Here is a 23,690-nt window from a genome sequence, read left to right as displayed (position 1 = left end):
AAGTGAGACTTTTGTTTTCTTTGAGTTGTATCAAAATGTAAATTCCTGGGAAGGCTATTTTTGCCTTTTGTGTCACAATTATTATAGGAAGCCAAACAAGCTGCTATTAGGTGTTACAGAATACAATAAAATTAGACACCTGTTTGCTCACTGGCCAAAGACCATGTGTTCCTTTAGCTGTATCCTTCAGATGAGCAGCCTAGTTGTTTGTACCCTTGCTTTTGCCTTTTCCTTTTCCTTTGTGTAACTTTGTTCTTTTCCTATAGCCATTTGTAATTGACTGCTGTTTACTAATAGTATAGAGCAAAATAGCCAGCTTTTTCATGGAACACTTCAGAGCTAACTGCGTCATTAAAATGTATAAATGCTCTATGAAAATGTATTCAGTTAGTAAGATTAGACTGAATTGCTAGATTTAGATTTTACTAGATCACTAAGATTTTCACTTAATTAAGGCTAGTACTTTTTTTCCTGAGTAGAGATTCCGTTTGTTTTCAAGAACTCAAGAATATGCTGCTGCTCTTTATGTTGCTGTGAGGCATGAATATAATTTTGTACATAAAAATATTCTACAAATCGTTCCTTAAGAGAATAAGCGAGGAAAATAAAGTACATTTTTAATTTGAGGATTGGTCATTAGACTTATTTTGCTTATAAGATTGACAGCGTGACTGCTCTTTAAATGTTGAATTGGGAATTTAACATGAATGCAATCCACATGTCTGTGTCAGAGATTTTTGTATTTTTTTCCTGGAGATGGGAAGTATAAACATGCAAAGACTTAGCTATTGCAAGAACCTTATTTTGGTTTCTTACCCTGTTCTGTTTTGTATCTGCATTTATAAAGGAATTTGAAGAAATTGGAATGGATGCAAAGAAAAGGAATAATCATCATTAGGATAGAAACAAGGACACAAGAAACACATAAAGTATAGTTCTTAAACACGATTATCTTAATTCCTTGATAATTCTTTCTGATGTGTGTTATCTTCTGCTCCTGTACTAAGTCACAAAAGATGTACAAATAATTTTTATCAGAAAAGTGTAGAACAGAATCAGAATGTGAATTACTTGCTTAGGACATAGTTATCCAACACTGTTTAATAATTATCACAAGAGAGCCAAATACTAGGAATGACCGACTGAGATCTTCAGCCTAGAGGGTAGGGTAGACAGGCTTGGCCAGTTCATATTCTTTCGTTCCTGTTGAGCAAGGGAGGAAGTATAGGTGAATGTGTTTAATAGATATGTGTTCACTGATGTATACACAACAAACTTCACTTTGTTTTTCCTTTCATACCTATTGTGACACTCTTAACTGCATGACGGTAGTTATAGAGACAGAGATTTCTTAGTAATCTTCTCAGGGAGCATAAAGAGTTTTAAACAGTAACTCTTACAAAAGTTGGTCATGTTCTGTCCCAACAAAGGATAAAGGGAAGGAAACTAACAATTATTGAACATTATTACCAGATACTATGGTTGGTGCTTATTTTCTTACATCTTTAAAAACTCACAATAGCCCAATGAAGAAAGAACTCCTTCATTTTTGCATTGACAAAACAGGCTTATGCAATATATTGCAATATGGCTTATTAACCATCTCAAAGAAACGTAACTAATAAGTGGCACAACCAGGAATTGAACCAATATGTTTATATCCCCAAAGCTCTCTATTATATCATGCCATCTCAAATCAAGTGTCTAAACAATTGGGAATGGAAGTAATAGAGTTTAGTTAAGTATAACTCAGATAGGCTCCTATCGAAGCACAATTAAAACTTAGATAGGCTACCAAGTACACTTGAAAACATAGTGCTGTATTCCTCCTCCCCAATAAGCTTGTGGTTCTAAATAATTAGCTTGTATTTTGATTAATCTTGATTGTGCTCTGATGCAAAATATTCTAATTATTTGACTTGCAACCTGCTTTATAGAGTTAGTGATTTATTGAATATCTTGGAAGCAAGTCCTTGACAGGCAGTATTTTAAGGTGAAATTGCTATGTGAGGATTTTGTTAACCTGACATTTTGTGGTTTCGCCTCATAAAACTGGCAAAGGACTCCCAGTGTGGAATGTTAATGGGGTGAAGTAATGAATGCAGGCTGAGTTACAAGCATCCAGATATGAGCAATCATATAGTTCATACTCCATGATTCTTGGGGGAGGTCTTTGTAGGCAGAAGCTTTACTAAAAGATAAAAGCAGTAGGAGATCGTTAAAACTCAGCAGTTGATCAAACTCTTTCTGAAACCTAGGCTTAGAAGCCAAGCAGCAGTATGAACATGGGAAAGTAATTAATCTATTACAGTCTCTCATGATAATTTTTCACTTTCTCAAACCGTTGAAGTAAATAATTATTGAGTACCTATTTACTCCTATTTACTCTAACCAAATGTTAACCTTTTTATTCTGTTCAGCTTTTAAGTACTGCCCATTCCACTATATTTTGATCCCTCAATCAGATAGCTAATTTAATTCCAGCGTGCGTTATGTGGATTTTATTCCACTGGACCAAAGCAATATACTGTGTTCCTTTTCCCATTTAATTTTATTTTAAAACTTTGCTTGCAGAGCTGAAAGATTTCTTAGTGTTTTCGTGGGGCTGGGGTTCTGGCCCCTTGCTTCTAGATTGTATCAAAGCAGCTCTCCCTTTTTTCTGATTTATTTGTTGGACTACTCCATGAGATTTTGTTTGAAAAAAAGAAAAAACATCCTGCTCCTAAGTTTGAAAGCCACATATATAGCTGTTTAATTTAAAGGGTATTAATTGTAAGATATATTTTCAACGTTTTTGTTGATCATGTATTTCAAGTGATAGAGCACAAGGGTATAGATTACCTTGAATCTTGTATTCTAAAGAAAAGAACCAATTGTTTATAAAGACTCGTTACTATAATGTAGTCAGTTCTGTGGATTATATCTAGTTACAAAGATTATATATGGTTTTAAAAATTGTTGCATTTTGATATTTTATTTTTAATTAAAGGCTCTTCCTTCTCCTTCCACTGTATGATCACATTAAGGTATCTTTTAGATAAAATCTAAAAACACTTCATAATCATTCTCATTTTCATTGAGGTTCTAAACAGGTAGGCTAGCATTATTGTTCTCAAATGGCTAATGACATATTTTAATCTATGCTTTATTGCTTGTCCAATTAGTTAACAGATCTTAAAATTCTTTGAGGTTCTCTCCTTTAAGAAAAAAAATACAAAGTTCCAATATGTTGACGAGGTTGGGCTCAAACTCCTGGGTTCAAGCAGTTCTCTCACCTGGGCCCCCCAAAGTGTTGGAATTACAGGTATGAGCGACTGTGCTCGGCCAAGATTCTTTTAAATTCATCTTTTGCTTTTTATTTCCACTTACCCTGCTTTAGACTAACTTCTCACCATCAATCACAGAATTGGTTGGATAGTTTGTTTTCTTGCTAATTTTGCCTTCTTTCACTCATTCTCTATAAATTGTGCAGACTATCATATAAAATCCAAATGTTTCATCCTTTGCAACTGCTCATATGCTGTCTAACTTAGTGAAACAAACTGTTTTCATTGTTATTTGTTCTTCAGAATACTACCTCCTAAGTAAATGGTACCTCCCCATCAAAGGCAATTTTGTGAAATGTATTATTCAAAGCAACCTTAACAGTATAATTCTTATCTGTGTATATCTGTAGCTCAAGCTAAAATCTCAATCAACTTAAATCTGGCATCTCAAGGGAGAGTTATTTAGTTCCCTTAACATTATTTTCCATCATTGGCAAGGACCTAGTCAAGATGTTTTTGTTAGTTCCCCTTAGAGAAAAGATCACTTTTGGGAAGAAACAGACATATCAACTTTCAAGTATCAGCTAATTTCCTGTTTAGGTCTTTATATAAATGCCTATCAACTCTTCTAATACTTTTTATTTTATCTCTTCGCATCTACATTCCAAATATTTAAATCATGCATTCCTTTTACTGCCCTTAGTATCTCAACCAAAATAAATTTTTCTTCTTTAGATTTTTGTCCAGATTAAATTATGTATTTGTTTCACATAGGATATGTTTTTTGGGTGTCATTTCTCAATACTTCCAAAGCTGTACCTTAATGATTGGTTTACTTACATACCCTTGTAACCAGCTTACTGAAAACAAAAATTATTTCTTACTCTTCTGTTTTCCTTCTTGGCAATTTCTTACTGCATTTGCTTCTATTCTGTGCATAAAAAAAAATAATGTATTATATTGGAAGAATTGTGGAAGAATTGTGAAGATAGTGACTCAAATAATTTTCTGTGCTTTGGGGTTTAGATGAGGAACCCTGGTTGAAAAAACAGGCATGTGCAACAGGTACTCAGTATATGTATTGAGTGAATAAATTTGTGTTGTTTACATTTTATGTTTGATATGAGTATCTTATTTCCCAACTATATTCTAAGCTTAGGGAGAGCTTAAACAATGTCCTCTTCTGTATGTGTATTTGTCTAATTGGTAAGTAAGTAGTTTATGAAAAAAAAAATAATTTGAAATAAGGCAGAATTTCTATCCATCATCTCTAGGTAACTTTTTTTTTTAATTTTGAGACAGAGTCTCGCTCTGTTGCCCAGTGGCACAATCTTAGCTCGCTGTAGCCTCTGCCTCCCAGGCTCTCCTGCCTTGCTAATTTTTGTATTTGTTGTAGAGACGTGGTTTTGCCACATTGCCCAAGCTGGTCTCGAACTCAAGAGCTCAAGCGATCTGCCCACCTCAGCCTCCCAAAGTGCTGGGATTATAGACATGAACCACCATGCCCAGCCATCCCTGCATATTAATAAATTTCATGTATTTGTTAGTCTCCTACAAATATATCATTCATCACAATTTATTTTATCAATTTTGAGATACTTTTTTTTTTTTTTGCTGATCTTTTTTATTTATTTATTTATTTATTTATTATTATTATACTTTAAGTTCTAGGGTACATGTGCATAACGTGCAGGTTTGTTACATATGTATACTTGTGCCATGTTGGTGTGCTGCACCCATCAACTCGTCAGCACCCATCAACTCGTCATTTACATCAGGTATAACTCCCAATGCAATCCCTCCCCCCTCCCTCCTCCCCATGATAGGCCCCGGTGTGTGATGTTCCCCTTCCCGAGTCCAAGTGATCTCATTGTTCAGTTCCCACCTATGAGTGAGAACATGCGGTGTTTGGTTTTCTGTTCTTGTGATAGTTTGCTAAGAATGATGGTTTCCAGCTGCATCCATGTCCCTACAAAGGACACAAACTCATCCTTTTTTATGGCTGCATAGTATTCCATGGTGTATATGTGCCACATTTTCTTAATCCAATCTGTCACTGATGGACATTTGGGTTGATTCCAAGTCTTTGCTATTGTGAATAGTGCCGCAATAAACATACGTGTGCATGTGTCTTTATAGCAGCATAATTTATAATCCTTTGGGTATATCCCCAGTAATGGGATGGCTGGGTCATATGGTACATCTAGTTCTAGATCCTTGAGGAATCGCCATACTGTTTTCCATAATGGTTGAACTAGTTTACAATCCCACCAACAGTGTAAAAGTGTTCCTATTTCTCCACATCCTCTCCAGCACCTGTTGTTTCCTGATTTTTAATGATCGCCATTCTAATTGGTGTGAGATGGTATCTCATTGTGGTTTTGATTTGCATTTCTCTGATGGCCAGTGATGATGAGCATTTTTTCATGTGTCTGTTAGCTGTATGAATGTCTTCTTTTGAGAAATGTCTGTTCATATCCTTTGCCCACTTTTTGATGGGGTTGTTCAATAGATGCAGAAAAGGCTTTTGAGATACTTTTTTCATACTTTAACTTTTCTGAAAATAAATGGCTTCTTACTACTGGCCTCAGTTGAAGTTCAGCTCCAATAGAGGGAGTTTGTGTTTGCTCCTGGCAGTCATCTCAGACACATGAGACCACTTTGAATTAAGTTATTTGTTAGATGATTTTTGGATTTCGCTGATAGTGTGAATTTAGACTGCCATAATTGTTAATACTGGGTTTTGGATTCAATTTTATGAGATTTCTTCCCCTACCCTCCACCTAGTACAAAGATTAGTTTATGAGTTTTCTTCCTATTTGTATCTACTTCGAAGAGTTTTTCTCTTTAATCTTAAACAAAGGTGTACCCCTTGGGTCTTCCAATTCTATGTACATGTAAAATAATTGTATGTCGTGATTGATGGTGTCTTAGATAAGAAAAAACACAGAATTGCAGTCAACCTAATTGGGTAGAATGGCAACTGCAGGAAATTGAGTCAGCCCAATTCAATTTGACTTTTGAAGTTTACCAATGACTAACTAAATATTATTAAAGAACAGTGATTTTATTTGGGATTTCGCTTTCAAGATGGAATGTACATTAATGTAGTATTTAGATTTAATGTATTAATAATTAATATAGGTAGTCAGTCAAATAAATGCCAGTTACCCAGTCAAATAAATACAAAAATTTGCATCAGGGCACAATCAAGATTAATCAGACACAAGGTAGAAGCATGGTGAGAAAGATAGAGCAGTCAACACACATAAGATATTATACAGGTGGGATGGAAAGAGCACATGAGGTTAATTAGAACACAAGGTACAGGCAAGAGACTAGAGATAGGGCAGTCAACACACTTTGGATACTGTATAAATGGATGGGAAAGACCACACTATCTGAATCTGGTGGCATGGAATGTTTAGGTATTCCCTGCCCACTTTACAGATGACTAACTTACTCTCTATATTTAACACATTTTATGATCACTACTGTTTCATAAGCTACTTTGCCTATTCACACTTTCTATGATTTCTATCTGTATCTCATAAGATGCTAGTTTACTTGCTATCTATGGTTAACATTTCTTGTGAGTCTTATCCTGTTTTTCTTGATTTATAATGTAACAGAATATTCTCAAACAATACATAAAATATACCTTACAGAAATTCTCTATCAGTCAAGGTTTAATTAAAGAAGCAGAACCACTAGGAGATATACTTTTAAAGCAGAAGTCCCCAATTGCTGAGTCGTGGACCAAAATGGTTCCATGGCCTATTAGGAACCAGGCTGCACAGCAGGTTAGTGGCTGGTTAGCCAGCATTACCACCTGTACTCTGTCTCATGTCAGATCAGCTATGGCATTAGATTCTCCTAGGAGCGCAAACCCCATTGTGAAGTGCGCATGCAATGGATCTAGGCTGCATGCTCCTCATGAGAATCTAATGCCTGATGATCTGAGGTGGAACAGTTTTATCCTGAAACAATCACCATCCCTGAACCAAGTCCGTGGTAGAATTGTCTTGCACAAAACCTGTCCCTACTGCCAAATGGTTCGGGACTGCTAATAGAAAGGATTTATTATAAAGATTTCTCCATACTCAATTGTGAGAGTTTTAAAAAAAATTCTGTGGGAACTATTTCTTTTGTGTTTGGTGCTGTCACCTGAGATCAGCAAGGCAGGAAGTTGAGCTGGGAAAACAGATACGAAGTAGGGGAAGCAAGGACAAATGGCAACCTGAAAGGTTTAGTGGGACCTGGATACTCTCTGTTTCCAACTTTGGTGATATAGGTGTCTTGTAGGAGAAGATAGCTAAATTTTAAACCTGAGATGATTGGATAAGATAACTTTCAACAAGTCTTAAGTATTTGCCAGGAGATAGAAAAATCAGGAATTGATCAAGTTAAAATTTTTGTTACTACATTGGTCTTTTTATAAAATGGCTATTTTATCCAAATAAAAGAGCAGTTAATTTTTTTCAATCAGTTTGAGTGTTTTAAATCAAAGTATTCTTTGATATCATCTGAGGAGCTCTCAATTTGTTCAGCTACATCCTTGCAGTAGAAGAAGAGTGTAAATTCATACCTCTGAAAATTCCAGCCCAAAGCAAGCAGCTGCAAAAGGAAAATCTACTTTACGTCTCTTAGATTAAAAATTTTTGTAAGTTTGACATTCTACTCCACAATGCATTCTGTTTGTTTACCTCTCCTCCCCCTAGTTATTAGATTAAGTTGCTCATCTACTAAGACCTACTGTGCTTATTTTTTCATTTGAGTGCTTCTTAGCTTACCATTGTATATGCCTATATATATAAGTACCCTCTTTTGAAAAGTCTAGCTCATGATGATTTCTAAGATTCCTTCCAGTTGGACTCTTTCTGGATTATAGACTTCTAAAGTATTCAAACTTGTGAAATGTTATCTTTCTGTTTTTATGTGAAACATATTGAGTGAAAATTTAATTCTCTTGGCTTTGTTTTGATAGGTATAAACCTTGTATTTTACTTTGGGGCATATTCTGAAAAAAAGATTCATTTCAATAAAAGCAACTATAGTATATTACAATCAATGCTTATATTCAAGCATGTGTTTAGTAAAATGAAAGATTATTAATTTTGAAAAGACACATTTTTAAGGTATTATGGAAGAACATTGTGGTGGTCTGTATATTTTGTTTTGACAAAATCACCTTAGGGAATGTGGATCAGAATTTTGTGTCCACATTTTTTTGCCTTGACATCCAATGCTTGTTTTTAGTAGTTCAAGGAAATCCATCTGCTTTAAGAGGAAAAACCCTGTTAATTCCAGTTTATAAATAAAATTGATATATTTGAGTGTTATTGCCAGTTTCATTTTTGAAGCAACTTATTTCTTTCTGAGCCATCAACTGTAGTTGATTACATTAAACATAACCACTAAGCATTCTCAGTGAACTTTATCTTTCTGTTTTTCCTACAAATATATTTCCTCTAGGATTTCACTTAATAATGTCATTCTTATCATCTTGACAGATTCTAATAAGAGACTGCAACACAGTAATTCTAACAGCAAATAAAAATAAAATGGATAAAATAAATGATAGTGTTCAGTATTCCTTTCAAGCATGGTATTTTGACAATGGCGTGAATGACATTTTGGGCCACATAATCCTGTCTTATATATTGTTGTATATTGTGTAGCATCCCTGACCTCTTCCCACTAGATACCAGTGGCACTCTTGGAAATGTAACAACCAAAAATGTTTCCAGACAGTGCTGTATTTGAGAGTCACTGTTTAGAGTATATGTTTTATTCTGTAATATATATTAACTCCTTTGAGATGCCTATTTGGAGAGGCGTGTCTTCCAAGGATTTTAGAAAAGAATTTAAAATTGTCTTTAAATATTTGAACATGTTGTTTGGACTAGTTATTTTGCGGCTACTATTCCAGAACACACTGGACTAGAATTGTTTTCTGTTAAGTACCCCTTATTAAAACTTTTGATCATATATATAATATTAAAAATAGTATTATCTTCATTGCTATTATATTATGCCATTCACGGAGAATGAATGATGAGACCAGTGATGGGGGTATGTAATTTTAATAATATTTTCTATTTGTAGGTTGAGACTTTGGATGAGAAAGCAGAATTCAGGAATTTAATCCAGTACTGAATAAAGAAGCAGAGTCAGAGAACAGGATTTCACTTTCTGAACCATCACTTAATATAGTTGTTTCTTATCCCTGACCTAAAGCTCATGCATTATTCCTTCTGTTACCTCCTCCCTGTCTTCCCTTACCCCTACTCCTAGCCTGAATTAATTGTTTCTTAAGTGTTCCCGCTTTTCTCCCTCTATTTTGTTTATCTAAGCACTTACTATCTATATTTTAATTTTTTCTTGCCTTCTAAGTTGTGGGATAATGGAGTGCTGGGTTGAAAAGTGGAGGATTAGAAGGATGTTATAGTGGTACCAAGTTATTTTATCTAGTCATTGTCTTCAACCAGAACTGAAACTATCAATATCTTGTTTCTTAGTGGCTTGTAGAGAGTCTCCAAGTACCCATGGTATCATTTTTTTAGTATCTAAAGCCATTAAGCAAAATGTTATTTCTTTTGTCCCCGTTGTCTTAAGGCAATTTAGGATTAATTTAGTTTTTTATTGCATTAGAGTATTAGGTGAAGTTGAGTCTCTTAAAGAAAATTCCTTGTATTCCTGGTAAGAATTGCTCCTTCACCTTTCAGCTGCATTCTCATGTACACTAAAATGCTTTCCTTCAGATTCTTTAATCACAGATAATTTTATGAAATATCCATTGAATTTCCTCTAATTTTTTTATATTCTTTTCAGAATAAGGATGGATGGTTCCACTAAACTCTTACTTATCTGGTTTGTGGCAGAGAATGAGACCTATAGAAGAAAATTTAAACTTAAATGAACAATGCTGGCAATTTACTTGTTGTGGTTGTTCTTAAATAATGCACTGGTCCTATAAAGTGCTTAGAAAACCTTACTTAAGGGATCAACCTGTTCATTTTAAGTAGTGTTGCTTGTCATCGCATTATTCACTAGTCATTTACTACAGTAGCTACTACATTGACAGGTAAATGACCATAGAACTGTTGGCCTCTGTAGCAACCCTACTTATACACTACTTCTAGAATCTTGCAGTTCAGAGCTGTAGGGCAACCAAGATCCCTTTATAAGGAACATTTAGATAGACTTATGTTCTCATTAGCATAAACACTACTAGTAGCTGATTTGGAATATCAATTTTAAAATTCAGAATTGCTAAAAAAGTGATACTTGATAGTAAATCAAGAAAACAATTAAAATATAACCTGTAACCAGTTGGATAGTTATATTAATAACATATGAAACATGTAGGTTGTATTTGTGCATTTTTGTACAAATCAATATAATAAGCTTCTTAGTACGTTTTGACTTTGGTGATGTTGTTTGGTGTAGGTTAAATTGTAAAATTTAAGGATGGAAATGAAATCTGAAAGCTGCTGCAAAAATAATGAAATTTAATTTAAAGTATTACATGTTTACATGAGACAGTAGAATACATTGCATGATCTTACAGCATTTTATAGGTGGTTGACAAGAAATTGTATTTGAAGTTCAACATTGTAACTACGTAAGGATAACTAGTAATTTAAGATAAAGGAATACTTACCACAGTATAGTGTACATTCTGTTTTGTTCAAGGGATTTTAAAAAAATTTATCTCAAAATCATTTTTTTCAGAAATTTGAGTATCTTTGTAACAACATTTTGGCTGCTCCAGCAACATATATTAGAATTGAGCTTTGTTTTTATTTATCGTAGAAAATTATGAATTTAATGGGGTTTCTTATATTGATAAATTAAGTAGAAATTTGGCCAGTCTTATGTTCTGACATCCAAAACTATATTAGGTGAACTTAGTGTAAAGACTCATTGGATCATTTAAACAATAGACTGTGACTTACATTTTTTCAGTATTTGTCTTGTGGTTCATAAACAAAATGGCTAAATAGTAAACCTGAGATAATTGGATTAAATGATTATTTTTAACAAGTCTCAAGTATTTGCAAGGAAATAGAAAAATCAGGAATTAATGTTAAGATTTATAGTTACTATATTAATCTTTTCATATATGGCCACTTTATGGAAGTAAGAGAACAGTTAATTTTTTTTTGTTCAATCAGTTCAAGTATTTTAGATCAAATAAAATATTCTTTTATATATTCTAAAGAGTTAATTCAGTACATTCTCTGAGTGTCCCAAGTGGTACAGTGTGGAAAGGATGTTTACAGTAATTTACTTGTAAAGTCAGTGTTACACTTACTCTGAATCCTCAGTTCAGTGCTTTATGTACAGTCATAGGCTATTCTTCAGAACATCCTTAAAAGCACAGTACAGAAAACAAGATAAAAGTTTAAGATTAAGAGACTTTATTCATTTTCTCCCTAATAAAATTTCTTCTAAATTTCCCATATGAATTCTAAACTTTTAAAATATCAGGCTTCTAATAACACTTTCTTGTCTATTTATTTATGTTGAAATTCTATTGGTATTGCATTAATCTCATGTTGATAGGAAAGGAAAAAGAGTTGGCTCACATGTTTTTTTGTAGCAGGGTGGTCAAATATAATAGTGTTGCTTATTTTTCTTAATGATGAAGTAGAAAAATGATTCCAAGGCCTACTTAGAGAAGAGCTTAGACTTCAGATAGTGCTTTATCTACATGAGGGAATAATCATAATTCTTCAGACATGTAAGTATCAAATCTTTTTAAATAATAGTACTTTGTCTATTTAAATAGTATTAGGTTAGTGGCAGCTTTGTAATGAGAGTTTGAATTTTTGTAGAGTTTATGTATTTTAGACTAGAATCTGACATTTAGAAATGTAACATTATTCTTACGTTTTAAAACTATTTTTATCTGAAGGGGGTCAGGGACATGTAAAATTAATGCCCAGGAGATCTGTTTTTGGAGAAAGATGTGCATGAAAAGTAAAGGCCACATGTATGGTTATTTTTAAACTTTACTTTCTTTTAATTAAACATTTTCTTTTGAGATAATTATGTAGATTCACATGCAGTTGTGTGAAATAATACAGAAAGATCCTATGTATCTTCTTCTCTGTTTTCCTTAATGATAACATCTCACAAAACTATAATGTAATACCCCAACCAGGATACTGACATTGATACAATTCATAGATCTTGTTCAGATTTCCCCTGCTTTACTGGTATTCATTTGGGTTTGTATGTATTTAATTGTATGTAGTTTTTATCACATATGTAGATTTATGTACCTACCACCATAGTCAAGATACAGAATAGTTTTATGACTTTAAGAATCCCTCGTGTTACCCTTTTATGTCCACATCTACTTTCCTTCTCCTTCCTCCCCACCATCCACTCTAACCCCAAGTCTTAACCACTGGCATCTACTAATATCTCTATGACTCCAATTTTGTCATTTCAAGAATGTTATGTAAATAGTCATGTAATATATAATCTTTCTGGGATTGGCTTTTTTCACTCAGAATAATTCTCTGGATGTATATATGTATGTATCAGTGTCTAATGTTTCACACTATGTTTTTGAAATCATTTGTCTTGTGTATATCAGTAGTTTATCGTTTTTGATTACCAAATAATATTCCATTGTATGGATACAGTACAGTTTACTACTTCATTCTACTGTTGATGAACTTTTATATTGTTTCTGTTTTGTAGTTATTGTGTTTAAACCTGCTATAACATTCTTTTACAAGCCTTTTGTGGACATATATTGTCATTTCTATTGCATACATATTTAGAAGTGGAATTGTTATTATAAGGTAGGTGTATGTGTAACTTTATAAAAAACTATTAGACCTTTTTTCCAAGTAGTTATATGACTTAACACTCCCACCAACAATGTGTGTTACAATGAGAATTACATTGTTCCATTCATATCTTTGCCAATATTAGGTGTAGTCATTTTATGTTTTACTAAGCTTGAAATGATATCTCATTCTTGTTTTAATTTGTGTTTCTCAGTAACTAATAATAATCATCTTTTCATCCTTTTGGCATTTCAGATACCTTCCTTTGTGAAGTGTCTTAAAAGACTTGAAGGTCTTTTGCCCATTTTATGTTAATGGTTTGTCTTTAATTGAATTGTAAGACTTCCTTATGTATTCTGAATACAAGTCAGCTATATGTGTGGATAATATATTTTCTTAGTCTTTTCCTTGTTTTTTCTTCTTCGTAACAATGTCTTACAAAGAATAAAATTTTAAAACCTTAGTAAAGTCACATTTGTCAATTTTTTAATTATTTGTGCTTTTATGATTAGTGCTTTTTGTGACTTCTCTAAGAAATCCAGGATATCCTTCTATATTTTCCTCTAAAAGCCTTATAGTTTAGCTTTTACTTTTAATTCTATGATTCAAAAAATCAACTTTTATGAATAGTTGCGAGGTAGAGATCAAGTTTTTGGATTTTTTTCTCATTTATTTGTCCAGCTATTAAAGCATCATGTGTTGAAAAGACTCCCCATTCAGTGCCCTGGCATGTTTGTTGAAAATCAATAGACAACATATGCATTATTTTATTTTTGGAATTCTATTCTGGTTTTTAAATCTGTTTGTCCATGATCATGCCAGTTACCATGGTCTTGTTTGCTGTGGCTATATACTGAATCTTTGAATCAGGTAATATGAGTACTCTAACTTTGCTATTTAAAAAGATTATGTAAACTACTATATGTTTTTTGTTTTCTCTATTTATTTTGTTATCAACTGGTCAGTTTCTATTAAAAACACTTGTTAGAATTTTGATTGGGATATCATTGAATTTGTAGATAATCTTGAGGAACAAAATGGACATTTTGACAATATTGAGTCTTTAATCCTTGAACATAGTGTATTTCATCATTTTTTTAGGTCTTTTTCTCATGAGGTTTTTGTACTTATTTCTTGCATACTATATTCCATTTTCTTTTTCTGTAATCTGTTAGGGTACCCACAGAATATTTTTCTACAAGGATATATTTGTATTTCAAAATATATATAAATATACTTACTAAGAAAATAAGATTTGAGTTCTAAGAATTGACAGTATTGACGGTATGTGATTCACATGTTAAAGCCTATTCTAAGCACATTATATTTAATTTTAGCTTTTATTTTTCCTGGCATATAAAAATGGATTCAATGTTAATGAAAACAATGTCAAATTATTTTGTTACCTTATGTTGCTTATACACGGAAGCATTATTTTGAAATTCAGTGCCTCTCAATCCTTTATATGTTGCAGAATGTTATCGTTTTGAAGCTTGGGCATTCTTATAATTTTTATTAATTAACAGAGGTTGTTTCCATGATAAAATTTTAGCATCTTTGATTAATAATGAGGTCCACTACAGGAAGACATGTATTCTCCCACTCTGTCTGTGGTAGATTAGTGGTTATTTCTTTTCCTTTTTATTATGAGATATGTCACATATGCAAATAGAGAATAATATAATGAGTATCTCAGATCAAAAAGAAAGGCAATTTTTAAATTTCCTCATGATGTTCTTTCTCCTGTTTCACCATATCAGAGCTGGACACTATTCTAAAGTTAGTGATTATTATTCCTGTGCCTGTAAATACTTTTAGTATATATATATCATTTTAAAAATATTTAAGTTTCATATTGTTTTGCATGTTTTGGTTTGTTTGCTATCTGTATTCTTTTGAACATTCATTCAATATTAAGTTTGGAAGAGTTTTTGTATTAGGTCGTTCTTGCATTGCTATGAAGAAATACCTGAGACTGGGTAACTTGTAAAGAATAGAGGTTTGACTGGCTCACAGTAGGCTGTACAGGAACATGATGCTGGCATCTGGTTGACTTCTAGGGAGGCCTCAGGAAGCTTAAAATTGTGGGGGAAGGTGGAGGCGGAGTAGGAGCAAGAGAGAATGCAGAGGGAGTGCTATGTACTTTTAAACAACCAGATCTCATGAGAACTCACTAATTATTGTGAGGACAGTACACAGGGGGATGGCACTAAACCATTCATGAGAAATCGATCCCATGATCCAGTCACCTCCCACCAGGACCCACCTCCAACACTGGAGATTACAGTTTGATATCAGATTTGGTGGAGACACAGATCTAAACCACGTCAGTTTTTTTTTTTTTTTTTTCCAGTTTTTTTCAAATAAGACAGGCTGTATTTAGGTTGCTAAAAGTAATGTTTTACAGAAAGGGAACCATAACATTGCACAACAAAGTATGCTGTAAAATCTCAAACAAGAAAGGCAGTGCTTTCTTTAGGTCACCAAAAATCATGTTTCACTGTTAGAAGCAAATGTATAACTGCATTTTCCCCCCCTTCAATAACAATTCTCTCTATAATACTTTCAGACTACTTTGTGGTTTCCAAATACAAACTAAAATTTGTTGGACAGAGTTGCTCAGTCTCATCAATAGAATAAAAATAATTTGCAAAAAAAATTCTGTTTAATGCCAACAAATAACAAAATATTGTGGTTTCTGCTTACTAACTCCAACATCTAGTGAAATGGCCTAACCTATGTATACTTTCATGAACATTTCACTGTGAACACAGTTGCCCTTTTTTTCTGCCATCACAGATAGCCTCCTTAGTAGCAAGTATCTTGTCAGAACAGTTTCAGACACCCAGGAAGTAATTCCTAACAGAATAACTGCAGTTATGTGGGCAACTCAAACAACAGGGCCCACCTCTGCCAGAGTCCCCACGTGGGTGTTACTTTTGTGCTCTGGGTAAATAAGACCCACTGCCTTGTTGGTTGGAACAGTTGGAACCCAGAGTGCAAAGCTAGATGGAGGAGTTATTGTTACAGACTCACGAACACTTTAATAAATTGCCGGGGGTTTCTAGGTGCTGTAATATGTCTCACAGACAGCAACATAAGCCAACTCTGGGAAGAAGTCATCATGGTATTCTGCCAAAAATTGTAGAAAAGATCAGAGTGTTTCAATAAAGCCTTCAGATTCTTCTCAGACTAGGACATCTTTCCAAGGATTTCTGGAAGTTTTACCAAAAGTCACAGCAAATGTTGTGCCCCGTAAATGTGAAGGGGGTGGAGGTGGCTGGTCACCTGCGTGGTAATTATCAGGCACAAACTTCCATGAGAGGACTTCATTTATTTAGTTAGTTCTTTTCCCTTCAAAACCAGTAAATGCAGCACTTTCTTCCTTGCTAGGAGGCAGAGGTTGAAGATGATGCACAGGTGTTTTCTTCTCCAGGTTCAGGAGCAGCCTGGAGCATGCTGGTCGATGTGGCCTGCTGCTGGCACTTGGGTGAGGTGACGCCTGCTCTCAGCCAGCCTGTTGCAGTTGGTGATGTGGCATGTGGACCGCCTCACAGCCTGCAATGCTTCCGGCTTGGCTTTGTGCCTTTTGTGGGTGGCTGGTTCAGCTGTGGTTGTCTGACTCTCTGTGGACCGTGGTGTGGATGGATTCAACAAAGGTGGGCTGGGAGAGAGCTCCCCCTGGTTCCTTTTATTGTCTGTGATGCTTTCCTTAATTGAAAGAAAACACTTAGATGAAGTCACCTTTTTATACCGAGCTTATTCTCATGGATAGATTATAACTGATGGGGTAGTGTAATCAAAGGTTATTCTTAACCCATCCACCATCTCCTTACAAAGGTCAGCATTCTTTTCTGCTGGGATATAATGCACCTGCACCTTCATGTTGGCGTGCTGCATAGTGTAATGGTGGCAAGGCCTCTCATTGGCTGAAAAAGCTGTATTGATAGCAAAATGCTTCTCGTAGGACTCCAAAATCATTATGATGTTGGTCTGTCATGGAAGTTTCATTAACTGTTTCCTTCTGTTAATGTAGTAGCGATCACCCTGAAGCTGCTCGTTCAGAATTTCAGGGATTTCTATAGTTATTATTCTTTCTTCCATTTCCCTTTCTGTTCTTGCACTTATCTCTTCTTCAATAACACTTTCTTCACTTATTTTTCATCCTTGTTTTCACTACTGTTGGAGAACTGCTTATTGAATTTTCAGCATTTTCATCTTTGTCTTCAACTGGGAGGCTTTTTTAGATAGAGTCGATGCCAGACAGACTTCCTTCTTCCTGTGCCTCTCAGGTGAGCTGCAGCTTTTCTTGCCAATTCATGCTGTCATCCTTGATTTGCACCTGTATTACAGTGCACATGATCTTTGGCTGCCCATCTATCACAGCTTCCGTTCCAACTATTAAAATGTATTAGATATTCTGGGATCTTTCTGTCTGTTTTGCCTTTCCCATCAATAACATCAGCAATCTGGGTCGAACCCCCAGGCGTCCCACCGGAGCCCATGTGGCACTGGGCCGCACAGGAGGAGAAAACATTTAACACAAAACAGAGATCATAGTCAAGAGGCCTTCTCTACTGGCTTCAGGGCCAAACCACAGCCTGGCCTGGACAGCGCAGACATGAGGCTCCCGACTGGTGTTGGGAGAGTTTTCTTTTTTGAGTTCTATAATTCTTAATTCAGGCACTTAATTGCTATATAGTAATTCCAGTTTTATGAATGCAATGTACTGCAATTTATTTTTATGCTGATGATTTATTTTTAGAATTTGGTAAAACAATTTTGGATTGTATACTCTTATTTTAAAAATCACTATTATTTTTTATTGGCAAATCATAATTGTATACATATATGGGGCACAGAGTGATGTCTTGATATTTGTATACAATGTGGCATGATTAAATCAAGACAGTTAACATATCTGTCATCTCATTTACTTATCCTTTTTCACAGTGAGACATTTGAAATTTACTCTCTTCATTATTTTGAAATACATAATACATTATTAATTGACGTTAGTCACTTTACTGTACAATAGATCTCAACACTTATGCCTCCTCTCTGTCTGAAGCTTCGTACTCTTTGATCAAGAATTTCCATTCCCTCTCTTCACATCTTTCTAGCCTCTGGTAGCCATCATTCTGTGCTACTTCTACAAGTTCAACTATTTTAGATTTCACATACATGTGAGATCATATGGTGTATCTTTCTGTGCCTGGCTTATTTCACTTAGTATAATGTCCTCCAGGTTCATCTATGTTGTTGCAAAATAACAAATTTTTATTTCTTTTTTAAGGCTGAATAGTAGTCTATTGTGTATATATACTGCATTAAAAAAAAAATCAGTTTATCTGTTGATGGCCACTTAGGCTGATACCATATCTTGTCTATTGTGAATAGTGCTGCAGTGAACATGGCAGTGCAGATATCCCTTTGACATTTGTTTCAGTTCCTTTGGTTATTTACCCAGAAGTGGGATTACTGAGCCATATAGTAATTTTAGTTTTTTGAGGAACCTCCAAACCGTTTTCCATAATGGCTGTATTAATTTACATCTCTAGCAACTATGTAAAAGATTTCCCTTTTCTCTGCATTGTCACCAATACCTGTCATCTTTCATCTTCCTGATAAAGGCCTTTCTAATGGGTATTAGGTGACTTCTCATTGTGGTTTTAGTTTGCATTTCCCTATTGATTAGTGATGCTGAGCATTTTGTTCATATACCTGTTTGCCTTTTGCAGGCCTTCTTTTGAGAGACACAAATGGCAAATGTTCAGGTTTATTGGCTGCTTTCTTTCTTTCTTTCTTTCTTTCTTTCTTTCTTTCTTTCTTTCTTTCTTTCTTTCTCTCTCTCTCTCTTTCTCTCTTTCTTTCTTTCTTTCTTTCTTTCTTTCTTTCTTTCTTTCTTTCTTTCTTTTCTTTCTCTCTCTCTCCCTCCCTCCCTCCCTCCCTCCCTCCCTCCCTCCCTCCCTCCCTCTTCCTTCCTTCCTTCCTTCCTTCCTTCCTTCCTTCCTTCCTTCCTTCCTTCCTTCCTTCCTTCCTTCCTTCCTTCCTTCCTTCCTTCCTTTCTCTCTCTCTCTCTTTCTTTCTCTCTTTCTCTCTCTCTCTCTCTCTTTCTTTCCTTTCTTTCCTTCTTTCTTCTTGTCTCTTTCCTCTGTTGCCAGACTGCAGTGCAGTGACACAATCTTGCTCACTGCAGCCTCCACCTCCCAGGTTCAAGCTAGTTTCCTGCCTCAGCCTCCGGAGTAGCTGAGGCCACTGGGTATGGCGTGCACCACCATACCCAGCTAATTTTTGTATTTTTAGTAGAGACAGGGTTTCACCACGTTGGCCAGGGTGGTCTTGATTTCTTGACCTCGTGATTCACCCGCCTTGGACTCCCAAAGTGCTGGGATTACAGGCGTGAGCCACTGTGCCTGGCCTATTGCCCATTTTTCAGTTAGGTTGTTTTCTTGCTATTGAGTTGAGTTCTTTATATATTACCCCTTATCAGATATATGCTTTGCAAAATTTTTTTTTCATTTTGTGGGCTTGCTTCACTTTGTTAATTGCTTCCTTGGCTGTGCTTTTAAGGTCGATGCCATCCATTTGTCTATTTTTGTGGTTGTTATTACCTGTGCTTTAAGTTGCAGAATACAAAATCAACATACAAAATTAGTAGCATTTCTGTGTACTAATAACAAACTATCTGAAAAGGAAATTAAGAAATGTATTCAATTTACAATAGCAAGAACAACAACAACAAAAATGTAAGTATAAATTAAACCCAGACAATGAAATGTTTTTTCAATCATTTTAAATTGTAAAACCATTCTGAAGACTATAAAACACTGATGAAAGAAATGGAAGAAAACATACATTAATATAAAGATGTCCTGTGTTTATGGATTGAAAGAATCAATATTGTGAAAACATACGTACTATCCAAAACGATTTACAGATTCAGTGCAATCCCTATCAGAAGTCCAATGTCGTTTATCACAGAAATAGAAAAAACAATTCTTAAATTCTTATGAACCCACAAAAGACTCCAAATAGCCAAAACAGTCTTGACCAAAAAGAACAAAATGATGATATCCAACTATCTGATTTCAAAACATATAAAGCTATTGTTACCAAAACAGGATGATACTGGTATAAAAATAAACACATTGATCAAGTTAGAAGGCCCAGAAACAAACCCACTCATTTATAGTCAATGGATTTTCAACAGAGGTGCCGAAAATGCGTAACGAGGAAAGGATAGTCTCTTCATTAAACAGTACTGGAAAAACTGGCTGTGCACATGCACAAAAATGAAATTGGATCCTTATCTCAAACCATAACAAAAATCAAGTCAAAAATGGATTAAAGGAATATAAAACCTGAAACTGTAGAACTACTAGGAGAAAACATAGGGGAAAGCTCCACAGTGTTAGTCTAGACAAAGTATATTGTTTCCTTATTTATGTGTTTTCAAATTTATCCTGTTCTATACTTAGGTTGAAATTGCTGAGTTATAGGTAGGTATGCCTTTTACTTTATTGGATATTGCCAAATTACTCTAAAGTAGCTGTACCACATTATATTTCCTTTAGAAGAGCAAGAGACTTCTCATTACTTCATATTACATCCTCACCCATATTTGTATTGTCAGACTTTTATGGATTTTTACTGATCTGAAATGTTAAGTCATTGCAGGTTTATTTTGCCTTTCCCTGGTTATTATTGAAATGGTTATTATTGAATTTGAACTTTTTTTTTTTTCAGGTTACTCAGTTGTTCCTCTTTTTTTCTAGTGAGTTTTTTCTCCTCATTGGTTTGTACAATTTTTTTATATTGTGGATTCTAATTCTTCCCAATTATATGTGTGACTTGCTTTCCAATTTTTTACATAATGAGTTTTGATGCATGGGAAATTTCAGTATTAAAGTAGTCAGATTTATCTATTTTTTCTTTTATGGTTTGTGTTTTGTGTGGCTTGTTGAAAAAATCTTTTTCTACTTTGAAATTTTAAAGATCCTCTGCATATTTAAAAAATATTTTCCAGTTTTCCTCTTATCATTTAGGAATTGAGTCTCGCCCACCTCATTCTTTGGTGTTAGTTAGGGATCCATTTTTTCCTTGTATGGATAACTAGTTCTCCTTGTACCATTTCTTGAATAGTTTATCTTTTCTCCTTAACCTACAAAGCCATCACTGCTATAGTATGCAATGCTAGGTATGCAATACTATAGTGTGCTAGGTATGCATTGCTCTGTTTCTGAGCTCTTTAGTCTGCTTCCTTTTCTGTTTCCTTATTTTTATACCAATGTCTTAATTACTGAAGTGTTATAGTTCTTGGTATCTGCTAGAGCAAATCTGCCCACCTTAACCTTCTTTTTCAAAATCAAGGGCTGGCAAACTATTTCTATAAGGACCACATAGGAACTATTTTAGGCTTTGTAGGCCATACAGCCTTTATTGCACCTACTGAATTCTGTCATTGTAGTGCAACACCACCCATGGGCTGTATAAAGGAATGAGTTTGGTTGTATTTTGTGTAACTTTCACATATACACATTATTATATATTTTTTCTTTTTAAAAAAATTATTTAAAATTGTAAAACCATTGTTTGTGAACCATATAAAACAGCCAGTAGAACTTAATTTATTGACTTTTACTTAAAATTATCTGTGCTATTTTTTTATGCCCCTTTTCTTATATACACTTTTTGTGAAGTTCAGCTTCTGATTTTCCCTACATGAGCAAAAGGTTATTTAAAATCCTTCAGTCGCCAGTGAAATGATGAGGCAGGAGAAAAAGTTCTTTAGGTAATAGTCTTGTCATAAAAAAAAAATACAGTTGCATGGAGCTGCTCAAGATCTGAGTCAAACTGAAAAAAGGAAGATAAGGGGCTGAAAATTATTTTAAGAACCCCTCCAACCATGAGTTATTCTTCAGGTCAAGGGAGGGGAGGGCAGGGAAAAGTGTCTAGCCATGCCATCTTAGAGCAGAAAGCCATAGCTGGATCAGATCCAATTCTCATGACACACAAGGAACTACACTTGTGACACCTGAGCTGGATTCAGATAGCAGAGTGGGCAGGCAGGTGGGCAGGCAGAGCAGTGGCTAGATGAGCATGGAGCCCAGTACTACAGCTCCATCATTCTGTTCAGAGTACTGTCAGCATGGAACCATTGAATCAGGGTCTTGTAGAAGTTTGTGGTTCAGAAGGATGGTTTCCTGAATCCTCTTGGAGTTCTTGATGGTACATTTGAGGGGCTCACCAGGGCAAAGCCTTTCTAGCCTTGGATGATGAGATTACACACAGGGTAGATCTTGTAGTTTGTCATGTCAGTAAAGGTAAGGGGCAACAGCCTGGCTTCTTGAAAATGGTTTCCTGGATCCTGGTGAAGCTCTTGATGATGATGCCCTGTCTCCCAAGGCGGCAGAGTTCTAGTGCTGTATGCTCCCAGCTTGCCATGGCTCTCATCTCTGATAACCATCCATCTGATGGCATGTTTCTTACAGTAGTGGGCATTCTCCTGGTGACAGCCTTACCAAGGAGTTGGCATTTATTGTTTTCAGTGTTTATGGCACCAATAAACAGGTTATTGGAGATGTTGTACTGGTGCCTCAATAACTTGAGCCATATGCCAACAATCAAAATATAGTCAGTGGTATACTTCCTTTTCATTTTTGTAAGGATATGTGAATCTCTAGGTCATCCAGGTCTTTGCCATCCCACTTGTCAAAAGGCTCCAGGAGCTGCAGGCACTTGTTGGGTGTGCTCATATCCACCCTCTGCCTACTGATATCCTTGTGGTGGAGGTGCTGGCAGGTGTCCTTCCTGGGGTCAACTCTGCTTAGGGAAGCTCATCTGCATCTGGAGCCTCCAATTTGTACTTCTTGCTGTACATGGTTGTCAGTAAGTAAATCTCTTGGTTGAAGTTGATGGTGCCAGAAATGGCTAGGGCTTGAGGATCTCTGGAGACATGATGAAGGCGTGGGCCTCAGGTTTGCTTTATTGTGGCCTGTCAAGTTCCTCTTGTAGGAGGTAAGGATTGCATTTTTCTTCATCTTTATTATGTCCTTCCTGTTCCACTGGCCAATGCAGGGGTCACAAACAGTGGCCAGGACAATGCCTACTATATCCTATAGGATCTGTGAATAACTCTTATGCTCAATATTGGTGTAGATCTGCTGAGATCTCAGTGCTGTGGTGAACTGTGACTTGCACTTGAGCCCATGAGCTAGCACTTGCTTGGCCATAGCTGTTGAGCACCTGATGTCCTCATAGCTTGAGTTGGTACAGTTGTTGATCAGACCCACTTTGATGTCCAAAGTCCATCCCTCCTTCTCCACTACAGTACCTACTTCTTCCACAGTGTGGGCCAGGTCGGGGTAAAGGGCTTATTTACATAGGGCTTCAGCTTGTTGAGGTTAATTTTTACCTGTCATTTATAATGGCAATCAGGGTCAGGTACCAAGTGATCCTTGATTTTATCTTGGATTGGCATTGTCTCCTTAGTCTGTCTTACCCAGTTATTTCTTTATTCTGTGGTTCTAAGAGAACACTGAGGGCCACAATTTCTACACCCATGTTCAGGTTATCATCAGGCCAGTGTATGAGATGGATTCTACACTAG

The 23,690-nt window shown here is 35.3% G+C and overlaps 1 protein-coding gene and 1 pseudogene across 9 annotated transcripts in view; one reads left to right on the top strand and one right to left on the bottom strand.

Moving 5' to 3' along the window:
- LOC105476071 (vacuolar protein sorting 13 homolog B) overlaps window positions 1-23,690 on the top strand; it is an 859,286-nt gene that overhangs the window by 295,646 nt on the left and 539,950 nt on the right. The gene's annotated exons all lie outside the window — the stretch shown is intronic.
- LOC105476073 (MSL complex subunit 3 pseudogene) lies at window positions 16,122-17,182 on the bottom strand (annotated as a pseudogene).

This window comes from Macaca nemestrina, chromosome 8, assembly GCF_043159975.1.
Source record: "Macaca nemestrina isolate mMacNem1 chromosome 8, mMacNem.hap1, whole genome shotgun sequence".
Lineage (NCBI taxonomy): Eukaryota > Metazoa > Chordata > Mammalia > Primates > Cercopithecidae > Macaca > Macaca nemestrina.
This window is presented reverse-complemented; position numbering and strand designations above follow the sequence as displayed.